At 40.1% G+C, this 14,411-nt stretch overlaps 1 protein-coding gene across 4 annotated transcripts in view; it reads right to left on the reverse strand.

The window, feature by feature from the left end:
- The window catches only part of ablim3 (actin binding LIM protein family, member 3), a 94,784-nt gene that overhangs the window by 64,080 nt on the left and 16,293 nt on the right, over positions 1 to 14,411 (reverse strand). The window lies entirely within an intron of this gene.

A 14,411-nucleotide genomic window follows, 5' to 3' on the forward strand; every position in this document is an offset into this window, starting at 1 on the left:
TCTGTGAAGTTTAGGGTTTGTATTCAATGTATGTAGACATTTTCAGATAATTGCAGTGTAGAGGTCCATTTAGAGCTGTTAAGTACTAACTTTCATCCATTTCCAATTCATTTAAATTCACTTAAATCACCTGTCTTCCCTTTAAGGATACCCAGTTTGAACTTCTATGTCTACATGCCAAGATGCATTGGCTGCAGCAGTGTGATTAGTTAATTAATTTATTGCTGAGTGTAAGAGCCAGTTGGCTCATAGGATTGACTCATTTGCAAACAACACACCACTGGTGCAAATTCTCACAAATGGACAGGGATGTACACCTTAGGTTGTTAACTTGGTGCTAAAACACAAGAGAGATTTTCGAAAATAGGCCAACAGAATCAGCATGGCAACTGTGGATGCTACAGTGCTTGGACTGTACAAAAAAGCCCATTTGGAGATATTCTTTTCTTTTATTGTTTTTAGTCTAGGCCCTAGACCCTTTGTGTTTTTCCATAATTAACATTTTAAATAAGAAGCATACATTTGCACCTGTTGTAGGGGCACCTTGGTCGACCCAAAGTAGCTTCTAGAACTCTGAGTAGGGATCATTTCACATACATGCATTAAAGAGCCTCCTTATTTACAGCCTACTTGTGAACCCTCTGCTCTTTGGGTTCTCTCATTTCTGCTGTAACCATTAGTTTTAAACTTATCCCTCCATATGTTACAGTTGGAGGCACGGTGGTTGGAGTTGAGACAGAGTTTGATGTCTGTGCTGCTTTGCTTGGCTCTGAGAAGAAAGGCTTTGGTTGCAGCCTCAAACTGGCACCACATGGTTTGAATACCCAGCCATAAAAAAACAGCAGCCCAAACAACCAGCGGAGAACCAGATTGGTCTGTTTGCCTCAATTTATAGTTTCTCTGAGGAAAGGGAGCTAAATTGCGTGTTTACTATACTCCTAATTAAATGAAGAGTTTTGTTTACTTAACTATATGTCATACTAGTGAGACAAAGTCAGATTTATCATTAATTGGCTTCCTAAACTAACATAATCAGCTTTGCAAGACTACACTACATCAAAGACTTCATTTCATCTACTTGCTCATTTCATGATCTTTTTTCTGAATGGTGCTCTAATGAGCAATACTTGAAGATGCTTCTCATCTCATTCATATTTCTTCTTTTTTGGCAATGCAGGAAGTTTGCATCTACAGATCATAAGTCTGGTGATTAGAAGTTAGCATGTAGGCTGGTCTCTGCAGCTGTGGTCATTAGAACAGCGCTGATTAAGCACCCACAGGGGGGTCTGCATGATTAGGTATTTATCTCCAGCCAACAGACGCAATTAAAATTCCCTTCTCCAAGTCGGCCCGGGCCGGAACCCCAAAATAGTGCAGACAACCCTCCTTGCCTCCCCCCCTTCTCTTTCTCTGTCTTTCCCTTTCAAGACGGCTTCCAAATCTTTGAGGCTGTGAGCACAAGGTCTCCACTTTATCTCAATTTGCACCTTCTTTTTTCACAACAGGACTGCAACCTTCCCCCTTTCTCTCAATGTGGCTCTCTCTGAGCTCATTATGCTACTGATAGGCCTTCATAATGTGCCATTAAGTAAATGGACATGCTTTGTGCAGTACATCAAAGCAGCTGACTGCACATTTCCATTGTTTTATTGCTGCTAATTCCCAAGTCTTTTTTCAGGCTAATAAGCAGCAGCCACTGTTTAGCAAAGTATGTTTATAGCAGGGCAGTGACAAGTTCCAACAGGGGAGGTAATGGCCTATTCACCCCCACATCTGTGCTGCCAACATGGGGCCCACGCTCCTTTGCCCTCCCTCTGTCCCTCGGATCAGAGTCGCTCTGAAAGGAGGAAACACTTCAAGAGTAAATAATGTGTTTTCTTAAGTCGTGCCAAATCACAGCGTAAGAGGAGAGGCAGTCAGACAGACAGGAAGAGGAGTGGACAAAAGAGTCTACCAACACACTGGCAGCTTTGTGAGGCAATAGTAAGGCACAGAGTTTAAAGCTAAAGGCTAACAGTGACAATGCTAACACTCCTATATTAAAGTCCCTGTAAAGTAAAATCCAAAATGTGTGTATTAACACATGGATATGTTGGAATAAGGTTGCTGTAAACATGTGAAAACACTGAGATCTATGTGTGACTAGCCCATCATGTCACCAGCTGCTATCAGGAATAACCCCGCCCCCCTAACGCTACAATATAAAATCACTGAGCAGTCAATCTCAGTCAGTACAGTCTGTTGTGAGCTGCTATCGCTGCCTTCATTGAAAGTTACATGCTGTGTTTTTTCTTCATTGTGAAGTAAATTCTGCAAATCTATCAGCGACAGTGGCCTATGGGTCATCAAAAGTATAATAATAGAGAGATTTGTGCCAGAAAACAGTAAATTTGATCCCCAGCTTCTGTCTCTGCTCTGGCACAGAGCCAGGCAGCTGTGCTCTGGCCAGAGTTCACCATAAGGTCAGGGGTCAGGCCTGTCTTTTTTCACTTGAACCTGATATAGCAGGAACAAACATCTTACCTGCTGAAGGTGTGTTTTAATCCATATATTACTTGACTTTAATCCTGGATAAATAAATGAAGCAGACTGTGACTGTCTCCTTCTACGTAGCCACAGTTCAATCCCTCCTGTTTGTTAGTATTGTCATGCTCAAGCTTGGCAGAGTATCTGACCATAGACATTTTCTATTCCTGCCAGGTCCTTCACAATAAAAGCCCCAATTGTTAATCATCATTTAAAATTTAATTGTGAAGAGCAACATCAGGAAATGGTGTTTTCAAATTTGAGAGGATCGTATTTCTCATGAGTGGGCATTCAACTAACATGCCCACAGCATCCTCAAGCAGATATTACTGCCTTATTTGTCATTATTCTGAAGCTTAATTTCATACATACACAGGTTTTTCATGACTGAAATTTGGCCAAGTGCTTCATAACACAGTGGCTTGTTATACAACAAAGCTAAAATATAGATTTTTTCAATCACTTTACAGGGACTTTAAGCAAATTGAGTACCATGTCACTGTTTCAGTTTTAAAAATACCAGCACTCTCTTTTTTATTTCCATATTTCTTTTTAATTAATGTATTTTTTTACCTGAGCTAACACGCCAGATGGCTTGTTTCATATATGCATGACATGGGATATATTTAGCATTCATCCCTCTGGGCAACAGATTAAAGATAATGATTGGGAAGGGCAAAAAAATAACAAAAAAAGATGGATGGTGACTGTACAAAAAAAGCTGCCTATCACATTCCTTATGTGCCAATCAGAGCATCAAAACAAAGAAGTGGGTGAGCAACGCCACCCATAATTTCACTACATAAAACAAGCCTGACAGGCCGCTGTTGTCATTCTTCACTATCAGTAAAACTAGTAAGTAACTTTTGCTGAAGCTGCTCAGGAGAAGGCAGAAACATCTTTTCCACCACAGAAAGCTTTTTAGTGCAGTTATTTGCTCTTCTTTTAAAAAATACATATTGAGTAGTTCTGATAAAACTGCCACTATACCTGTATTCATACTAATAAGAAATGGGAATTCCTGCTCTTTTCAGTGATCAGGATCATTTGGCTCGGCTCTTTCGGCTCCCAAATGGCTCTTAATTCGGGTACTAGCTTGGCTTCATTTGACCTGCCAGATTTAGCTATAGCATGACATATGATTGATATTTTTGCTAGTATTTTACTCAAACTGTGCAGATTTATGAAAAGATCACGCAATTATTTTCAACATATACTGTCCCCAAAACACCTTGGGTCAGATGAAATCTTCTTACTAGCTGGGGTATATGACATACCTGATATAAAACATTAATGTTACACCATCAAGCACAAGTCCTTAATGCATAATAAGCCTGTGGTAGAGTAGTGTTGAGAAAAGACCATCCCTACTTATCAATCACGGAATGCACAGACCTATACAACATACAAAAAAAACCCCAAAACAATAGTTTAGTATTAATGATATAAAACAGTTCTCAACAGTGATCCGGACCTTACTGTTCGTGTAAAAGAGTCGGCTTTTTGAACCAGCTCGTTTACGAATGACCCATCACTAACACTTACCTCTTCACCAGTCGCCACTGTTTGCATGGCTACAATCATCAAACAAAACCTCCTCCGTAACTACCCCCTCTTTCTCCTCAAATGATGCTGATTGGTCCAGACATTCTCAATCCAGAAACAAGCACATGAGGCTTGAGCCTTTCCAAAATGGATCTGCCTAATGACAGACATTGAATCTGGTCAATTTATCAGCTCCCCAAGGTTGTATTTAACCGGCTCTGAGAACATCCAAGATTGGATAAAAACCAAAGTTGAGCACCTTAAAAATCAAGAATTTTAAAGAAGTGGAAGCAGCCTCAATATGACTCTATTCACAGTGTCAGAAATCCTTTTTAAAGCATGCTTAATTTTTCAAGATGAGCTGCATGTGTTAACACCACAACAGCCACTCAGATTTGTACCTGCCACTACTCTTTCTAAATTTTTCACATAAAGTCTTGTTGAGATGATAGGCCTCTCTTGCACCAGTTCCTGCACTTCTCCACACTTCCACTTCATCTGCACACTCACATGGAGGGCTCACCTCATTGAGTGTCGTCCGAAACCTCAGAGTAATAGCGTGCTATTAAACCCTCCAACACTGAGACTGCGCTAATGCTGACTTACTGAACAGTTTTTCAACACAGGAGACTCTCCATACATTAAAGCTAAACTTTGTCACCCACACAAACTTAAACCTGTGTAAATAAGTTGGAAAATGTCACGATCTCCAGCCACAGCTCTGGCTTCCACAGCACAGCAGGCCAGATAGCAGCAACTGTTTAACAGCTACAGTAACTGTCAAGAGACACAATTTCACATAATACAAAACTTTATTCTGCTATCCATTCTTCATAAGAAGACAGTTTCATGCAGTTTTAGTATTGATTTTATGCACTTTTTATAAATGAGAACCCAAGCTGTCAGTATGTTCTGACTAAGTGCACACAGAGTTTGAGCCAAGATATAATTTTGTGAAAGCAAGATTTATGTAAATCTGTAAAGTTTTCTCACTGCATTGTTAAGGCTGGACTTGTGTATGAGAGTCCTTCAAAGCTTCATAATTTTTTTGAGAGCTATAGCTGTAGCATACTGTGCCTATGAAAAGTATTTTCACCATTGGATGAAAAGAGAAAGCCACTGTTGAAGAGAACTCATTTTAAATCTCAACTAGACTTCAAAGACATGTGGGAGACTCCAAAGTCAAGTGGAAGAAAGTTCTTTGGACTGGTGAGACCAAAATGTTTTTTATTGGCTATCAAACAAGACGCTGATACCAAACACTGCACATCACTACAAACACACCATCCCCACTATGAAGCACAGTGGTGGCAACATCATGCTGTGGGGATGCTTCTCGGCATACAGGCCTGGAAGGCTTGGAAGACCCATTTTAATTGTTTTCATTGACAAAATCCCAACATAACAGTCCTACATATATTTGTTCTTGACAAATGATCCATGTATAAACTCTCCATCATTCAACGGTGTATTAGGGCTACTCTAGAAAAAAATAATAAAGAGGATTTATTAATTTTTAAGAAAAAAAACAGACTTCTGAAGTTTAAAATGGTGTTAATTACTAGAGAAAAAAATATTGACTTAAAGGTTGTAAATGTACATGAACCAGAATGTAGAATTTTTGAGACTACTGAGTTGAAAATTCAACCACTGTTTTCAGCTTGATTTCTTGTAAATTATTCATTTTACACTGCAAATTTACAGATAATTAAAAATTTTAAAAACATGACATTTGCGAGTTTCTAGTATCTAAATTGAAGACTTTTAAACTTGAAAAGTTTAATTTTTTTTTTGTAAATTGCCAACTTTTAAAACTCTGAGAGTCAAGAGTTTCATTTCTTGTAAATATACATGTTTATAATCAGAAAGAAATGGGGGTTTAGTCCCCCAAAAATTGACTTTTTGGCATAAAACTTAACAGATTCTCTTCTCTTTTTTTTTCAAATTTTAGGTTGGCGCTAATACATTATGTTTCTAGTCATGGTTTAAAGAAATATGTACTGTATGTACATTTAATTTCGATGTCACCACAGACGGGGTCTCACCGCGCCCCCTGAGATCTTTATTTTTTTATTAAGGTATTATTATTATTATACTATTTTATTTCTTTATTTATTTTTTGCTAAGCAAAGAAATAATGTAACTGAATGCTCAATTCTCTGGTGAATCTGACTCCATAGTGCAGTAGTTAGTGGGATATTTAAGCCTGAAGTTACTGACAGACATTGCCAACTCTACAGTCGAACTGCAAACGTGTCTGAAAAAAAAAGCCTTAACAGGAAACAGGAGACGTGGTTACATAGAGGGGCACGAGGAGAGAAGAGAGCAAAAGAGAGAGACAGCTGAAGGCTAAAGCAAAGAGAAATCATGCATGAGTGACAGGGTTCCCCTCGAATTTGGCTGTGGCTGTCGATGGAGACAGATGGTTGCCCAGCAGAGTCCCTTTATACCAGCAGACCAGTCCTGCTGCTGAGGCCTTCAGCTTTTAACCCTCGGAGGGCAGATATGATGCTCAGCCGAGGGGAAAAGAGGCATGATAGGGAGGGATAACCACGTAAGGCATTATAATAAACAACACTTGATGAAAATACACAGAGGCCCTGGTTTAATACGCATGTTCTCTCCAACACAGCAGGAAAAGTCACTTAATAATCCTCTTCTTCCTTCAAAAATCAACACTTAACTGAGCCAGACACTTCAGCTGCTCCACCTTAACACAAATTCAGCACATAAACACGCACTTAAAGACAATAAACACAGCGCCAGCGTGTGGAAATCCCCTCAGACAGCATCGCTTTAAAGAGACAAGCGGAGGAATAATCCCTGTCATCTATCCCAGCTCCCAGAGAGTCGACGGGAAAAAGCGCCGCTGCCTGCCGCGCTTCCTTCTCTCTCTCACCACCAGAATCTCTCCCTAGCAACCAGGCATTGGCGTGGTGATTGGACCAGCGTACCAGGCGTTGCTATAGCTACAGGAAGCTCCCCTTTTCTCTGTAACCCCCATTTTTTTCTGTGCCGTGTCTCTTATTCTGTTTCTCCTAATAACCTCTCTTTGCTATTTGTCTTTTCTTTCCCAGCTCAGTCCATCTCTTCTTCCTCACCCTCAGAGGGTAGAGCGGCTGCACACTACAGCCGGTTGATGTTATTAACACAGAGGTTGAGTGATGGGGGCTAATGGCATCCAAAGGGAGGCTGAACTGACAAAAACAGGTCTGCAGAGACAAAGATTTGTGCAGCGATTTTACAAGAGGCCAGAGAACGGCGGCAAGAAATGGAGCAGTCAAGTATTTATTTGACCTGTCTGTGTAAATCTGCTGTATCCTTTATAGCACTGTTTTATGAGACAGATCTGTTTTGTCTGGGAAAATAAATAACTACTGGGAGCAGCCAGGCAGTTTATGTGTGAATGTGTCAGTGTTTGCATCCATCTCTGTCTCTGCTTGTATATTTGCGCCTGTGCCTCAGCTGCATGGGAAACACAAGCGCATTTAGACCCTTTTTTTTGCGTTTGATTTATGTGCGTTAGCCTTGCGCTCGTGCCACTGACAGGCCCCGCTGTTTCTGTTGGAATCTTAGAGTGCTGATTACGCTTCGGAGCGGGGTAAATGTGGTCACTATGTCATTAGGGCAGTATGCACGAGTCAGCCCGTCTGCTGGTAATACAACACCTCACCGTCCATGCAGTATCAAGAGACAGGATCCACATAATCCACACATACACCCACTCTTTTCTCTGTGTCTCGACCTGATGTGTCAATCTGCAAGCTAGCCTCCGCCTGCAGCTTTTTCTGCACACGTCTGTCTTTAGCTGATTGCTCCTTGATGCTATAATCATCTGCTGTGTAATGGGTTCAGATTAGAGGTTGAATGCTCTTGATTAGTGATCGGATCGTTTTCTGACTAATGCATGAGAGAAGAATTATGATAAGGCCGCTTCCAGAAAGTATTGCGGTTTGTTAAAATGTGGTCGGGTAAAGTGATGCATAGGGTTAATGTATGTTTTGCTACATGCCAAGTGAACATGTTTGCACACAAAGAAAGCCTGAGCAGCTGACTGTATCATCATCTTTTCAGTAGGGCACAGTCAGCCCTTTAAAAGGAAGAAAGACAGAAATAAGAGAAGGAGGAGGAAAACTGGGAAAATAACTTTAATTTGTCATGCTTTTGCAGCAGAAATTAACAAACTAAATACAGTGCCTATAAAAAGTACTGACATCCGTTGATGTTTTATCCTTTTCAGTGATCTCATGACTCAATCATGGTCAATATAATTTGGCTTTCTGACAAAAAAAAACAGTCAAGCCGCAAATTCTCTAGCGGATTGAGGTCTGAGCCTTCACTTAAATACGCCCTCCAGCATTTCCTATATTTTGCTGCATTCATTTTACCCTCTACCCTTTACAAGCCTTCCAGAGCCAGCTGCTGAGAAGCATCCCTACAGCATGATGCTGCCACCACCGTGCTTCATAGCGGGGATGGTGTGTTTGTAGTGATGTGCAGTGTTTGGTGTCCAACAAGATGCACCACTTTGGTCTTATCAGACAGAAGACCTTTCTTTCCCTTGATCATGGAGTCTCCCACGTGCCTTTTGGCAAACTCTAGTCTAGCTTTAACCCCTTAAAGCCTGTTGTATCATATTTGATAAATACTTTTATGATACCTCTATCTAATCAATATGATCAATAAATTACTAAAAACAAATCAGTCTAAATACAATCTGATAAATGATAAAAATGCCCTCAAGTGAATTATCAGTTACTAAAAAAAACACCTAATGTATTAAATGAGATACAAAAAATATATTTTAATTTTATAGAAATTCAGATTTTTGGGGGTTTCAGTAGAAAGTTAAAAAAATCATTTCAGTCCAAAAAATTAGAATTTTCTGGCTATAATTTGTGTTTTCAGGCTTTAAGGGGTTAATGAGTTTTCCTTAACAGAGGCTTTCTCTTTACCACTCTCCCATAAAGCTCTGACTGATTTAGAACTAGGGCAACAGTTGTATGCAGAGTCTCTCTCATCTCAGCTGCTGAAGCTTGTAACTCCTTCAGAGTCATAGGTGTCTTGGTGGTCTCTCTCACTAGTCTCTTTCCTGCACAGTCACTCAGTTTGAGGAAGGCCTAATCTAGGCACATTTACACATGGGCCATATTCCTTCCATTTCTTGATGATTTAACTAAACTCCAGGGGGATGTTCAGTACCTTGGCAACTTTTTGTATCCATCCTCTGACTTAAACTTTTCAGTAACCTTTCTTCTGAGTTGATTGGAGTGTTCTTTGGTCTTCCTGGTGTAATGGTAGCCAGGAATACTGCTTAGCCAATGACTGGACCTTCCAGACACGGGTGTCTTCATACTACAATAGCTTGAGACAAATTCACTGCACTCAGGTGATCTCCATTCAATAATAAGACTACCACCAGTTGGCTGGACCTTTGTTGAATTAGGTCAGTCACTCTAAAAGGGGTGAATGTTTATGAAATCATTTATTTTACCTTGCATATTTTTGTGTTAATTGATTAAATACTTTGTTGAAATCTTTTTTTCATCTTGACAATAGAGAGGTTTTTTTATATTCTTGTTTAAAAAGCCAAACTATAATGAGCATGATTGATTTATAAAATCAATAAAAGGGTAAAACAAGGTGGTGAATACTTTTTATAGGCACTGTATCATTGGTCAAGGTCAACAGCCTGGGTAAACCAGCAAAGAATGAGATCGAATGTTAAAACACGCCCCAGTTGAAGAGTTCATAAACACACCCGGCGGATAAGGCAATCAGCTGCTGGTGGCGGATTGTCACTCTGCTGTGTTGGAATAATACACTTTAGCCATTAGCCTCCAAATCGCACGCCCCGCATGCCAATGTCATCCTGTCCCAAGATGAGAAATTGATTTCACGCTTGGGTGACTGTCATCAGCAAAGAAGGAAAGAAAGGGGGGGGGAAACAGAGCAGGGAAAACTGGGAGAGGGGAAAAAAATGAGATCAAATATAGAACTGTGATCTTAAATCCTTCTACCATTCAGCCACAGATAATACACAGGGCAGCTAATTGAACGCAGAGAATCACAACACAAATAATTATAGAATAGCCAATGAAAATAAAGAAAAAGAACATGCAACATGTTTGTGTATAAGCAGGGTTACACATGAACAATAAAGGCTTTAGAAAAGTGCTGGCTGTGCAGGGGCCCATACAGGATATATTATGGGCAGGGATGTGGCAGAGCCTGGCTGCACAATAGAGCCCCATTGCCTCATGGGATGTGGAGAGCTCTCTGGAACATGAGAAGGGAGGGCTGCCTGATAGGTGTGTTTAACATGATGCTCATCCCTGACAGTTTTCCATTTCTGTACTGCTGCTCTGACAGAGAGAGTGAGAGAGAGGGGGGAAATGAAGAGGAAGAGGAGGAAGTGGGGATCAGATTAGTATTAAACTCAAGTGATGATGTAATGTTTAGGTGACACAAAAACAGCACTCCCACCCCCCCTTCTTCTCCTCCCTCCTCGCTTCCTGTGTTCACCCCCCCTTTCTCTCTGGGGCACAGAAAAGAGCCTCCTGATTGGTTAATAGCACCACAGAGATGCTGAGAATATCCACCAACCAGGGCCTGGGTGCCCCTTCACATCGTTACCACAGCAACCCCTCACAACCACTGCGAGCGTGCACACGTATGTACGGATGTGCACGCCTGTGTGCCTGAGTGCATGCTTGCACTGTATACATGTGTTTTCATGTGTGTGCCGGCTACACGCAGGGAGCATGAAACAACAAGCCTCCAGTGAAAAGCCTTCAGTGAGTTCATCTGTTGTGGAGACATTCATGCTGCTCATACAGTCACAAACACAGCCAACGCTGCTTCTTCTCCTCGACAACAGCAGACTTATATAAAACATAAGGCTTCAAAAGATCAACAGGGAGAGATTGGGATCTAGATTGTTCAGCTTACTGAGTCATTTGGAGGCTGCCTATGATGTGCATTTTTCTTAAAATAAGTGAAAAACAGCCAGTGAGTGATTACCTTCCTGTTATTCATCTCACCAATGAAAGGTTAAAATGGAAAGAAAGAAAAAGTCATGACAGACCAACTGAAATTTGGCCAGAGCTAACTGATGGTGTTGACTCTCTTGCACACACAACTCAACTAAGCTGAGGAACAACCTGCTCCCTATATAGCCTCCCAGACCAGCTGATTAGAAACAGCCATCAGGTGCATCAAGTTTTCCTAACCAGCAGGGTGAATTTTGACCAAGTTTGTGGAGAAAAAAATCACCAAATTCCTTACAATTCTAGCCATTCAGCGGTGACAGCAACTTGCAAGTTGTCCAAAGAAACCGCTCTAAACCAGTGGCCCAGGACCCAAATGTAGGGCAAAAAGCTGTTGTCAGTGGGTCATGACTAACCTTGCAAAGCTGACCAATTGTCTAGATTCTATGGCCGGTCACACCATGGGATTTTTAGCCAAATTTGGAGGATCCATCTTGCAAAGCTTTAATCTGAACTGTCTGTTGACCAGGGGTCTTATGTAGAAACACTGCGTACGCACAAACAGGGACTGAAGTTGGTGTACGCCACTTCCCACACAAAGAATGTAGTCTATAATAACAAACTATACCAGGGGCGTCAAACTCATACTGAGTCCGGGGCCAGATTTGTTCCGATGAGAAGTCCTGAGGGCCGGACTATTTAGGCCAGAATTGTTAAAGTCAATCATGGATTCTGAATTTAGACCTTACGTAAGAGCCTAACAAGCTCAACATTTAACTATAAACTGTCAACCTCATTTTCACTACTAGTAAAATATAAAAAAAATATACATAGCACTGATAATAAATCATTCTGAAGTGAAAAAAGTCAAAATGATAAGTTTAAAGGCTCAAAGTCTGAGATAAACAGAGGTGTCAAGTAACAAAGTACAAATACTTTGTCACCTTACTTAAGTAGAAATTTGGGGTATCTATACTTTACTGGAGTAATTATTTTTCAGCTGACTTTTTACTTCTACTCCTTACATTGTAAATGCAATTATCTGTACCTTCTACTCCTTCAATTTTAAAAATAGCTTGTTACTCCTATTTCATTTCAGCTTGTTTCCATTCTGGCTTGGCATGGTTAAAAAAAACACAAATAAAAAACCCGAAAAACTATCCAGATAAATCGCGCCACCTGGATAGAGTGAATTTAATTGTGGTTGGATGAGAAGTATGAACATAATACCATTCTGACACCCTGTTGATTTGTACGTGATCCATTGCACCTTCGGACATGACACAAATCACGTCACACACCAGCAAGGAAATAGCAGACGTATGCAGCCTAATAGGAAGATGTCCATGGCAGAGACTCAAGAGAACTGGAGCGAAATGTCCCAACCAAGCACCAGTGAGGAGGTTGGTAGTACACATATATGGTTTTTGAATGTATTTGCATTGTACTAAAATGCGTTTTCAATGGGCATAAATGCGGCTGAAACAGGTGCATCCCAAATTTTTCAACATTAACATTTTAATATAACATTATAGTCTTTATGGCCTTTAGAAAAATGTTTTTTGGGGGAGGTGGGGTGGTGCACTATGGTAGAATGCAATGGAATGGAAAGGAATGGCGGAATGGAATGGAATGGTAGAATGCAGTGGAGTTGGTAGAATGCCATGGAATGGAATGTATAATCGAATGAAATAGAATGGAGTAGAATGGAATGGAATGGTGGAATGGAATGGTAGAACAGAATGGAAAGTATAATGAATAGGAATGATGGAATGGAATGGTAGAATGCAATGGAATAAAATGGTAGAATGGAATTGGCCCCTGTGGCGCAGCCTAAACTTTTGTACTTAATGGAAATCTTTTCCCTTTACATTACTTTTACTTTTATACTTTAAGTAGTTTTGAAACCAGTACTTTTATACTTTTACTTGAGTAAAAAGCTTGAGTTGATGCTTCAACTTCTACAGAAGTCTTTTTAAACCCTAGTATCTAAACTTCTACCTGAGTAATGAATGTGAATACTTTTGACACCTCTGGAGATGAAGTCAAACTTATGAGTTCAAAAGGTCAAAACATGTAATTTAAAGGCAAAATAATGCTTTCAATAGGCAAATAAATGGGATAGAAAATCAAAATCACACGTTTAAAAGGAAAAAATATCACTTAGTACTTTGAATTGTGAATGCTGAAGGTCAAAACATGAAAAAAGTAAAAATCATAAGTTTAAGTCAGAATTATGAGATGCAAAATTGAAAATATAAAATATCATTAATTTCTTTTCCCACTTTCCTGATGTTTTATATAACTTCTTTTACTCTTTAGTATTTCGGATTTTTATGATTTAACAAGGATATTGTAAATCATCAAGGTAAAGTTTACACGTTTAATGGAGGAAATCTGCAGACCTCATACTGGTAGGCCAGTTATAATAGAAAGATCGTATGATCTTGTGGGTTGGATACAACTGTCCCACAGGCTGCATTTGGCCCCCGGGCCTTGAGTTTGACACCTGTGGACTAGACGGTAAAGCGTGTGCACCAATAAGCAAACTCTGACGCATGTGTATGAATGTTTTGGAGGCAAAGGGAAAATTGGCATTTTCATTTTCATGCATGCCTAGCGAGCCATATTTTACTTCCTAAGATGAAAATGTGTCATTATTTACAGTCAACATTGGTGGCCAGTGATATGATCACTGGATGCAGCAATAGTGACAGTTTATCAGAAAATTTCTTTATAAAAACAAGAGCAAACAATAGCAAGCTTTTCTTTGTGGAAAAATTGCTTTTCTTCCAACTGGCTTGGGCAAGAGTTTAATTTACCAACTGACTCCACTGATAGTGAACAATCCTGTATTGACATGATAACAGCCGCCTGCTGAGCTAGCATTGCTCCTTGGCAGTGGTGCCCACCTATTATGTTGTTGCTCAGATTTGCCTCTAACATCTATGACAGACTGGGCCTTTATCCAATCACCCTTCCCCAAATATCACCTATGGAGTGCTGCCCATAAAAGCTTCTTGCCCTCCAGGCCTCAGCACTGGTAGCACAACTGAATTCTATGAACTGAGCCCACATTTCTTCTAAATTTATCAGGTGACTTTTTGGTCATCTAAAAATGACAAAAATAAAGGTATGACTGTCCTGGCTGTTAAAATAAAATGATTAATATAATGCTGAGCAGGCTTGCTTAAGGCTGTACAGAACCATGACAAACAACGGTCCTCATTCCTTTGAGTTAATGTGTACATGCAGATATTTGAACTATAAGCTGCTTTTGCTGCATTTAAGTCTGCAAATGTACAAGCAGTTTAAATGTCAGCATTGTGTTTACGAAAGCCCGGGGTCATT

The sequence above is a fragment of the Cheilinus undulatus genome, linkage group 10 (genome assembly GCF_018320785.1).
Source record: "Cheilinus undulatus linkage group 10, ASM1832078v1, whole genome shotgun sequence".
NCBI classification, from domain to species: Eukaryota; Metazoa; Chordata; class Actinopteri; order Labriformes; family Labridae; genus Cheilinus; species Cheilinus undulatus.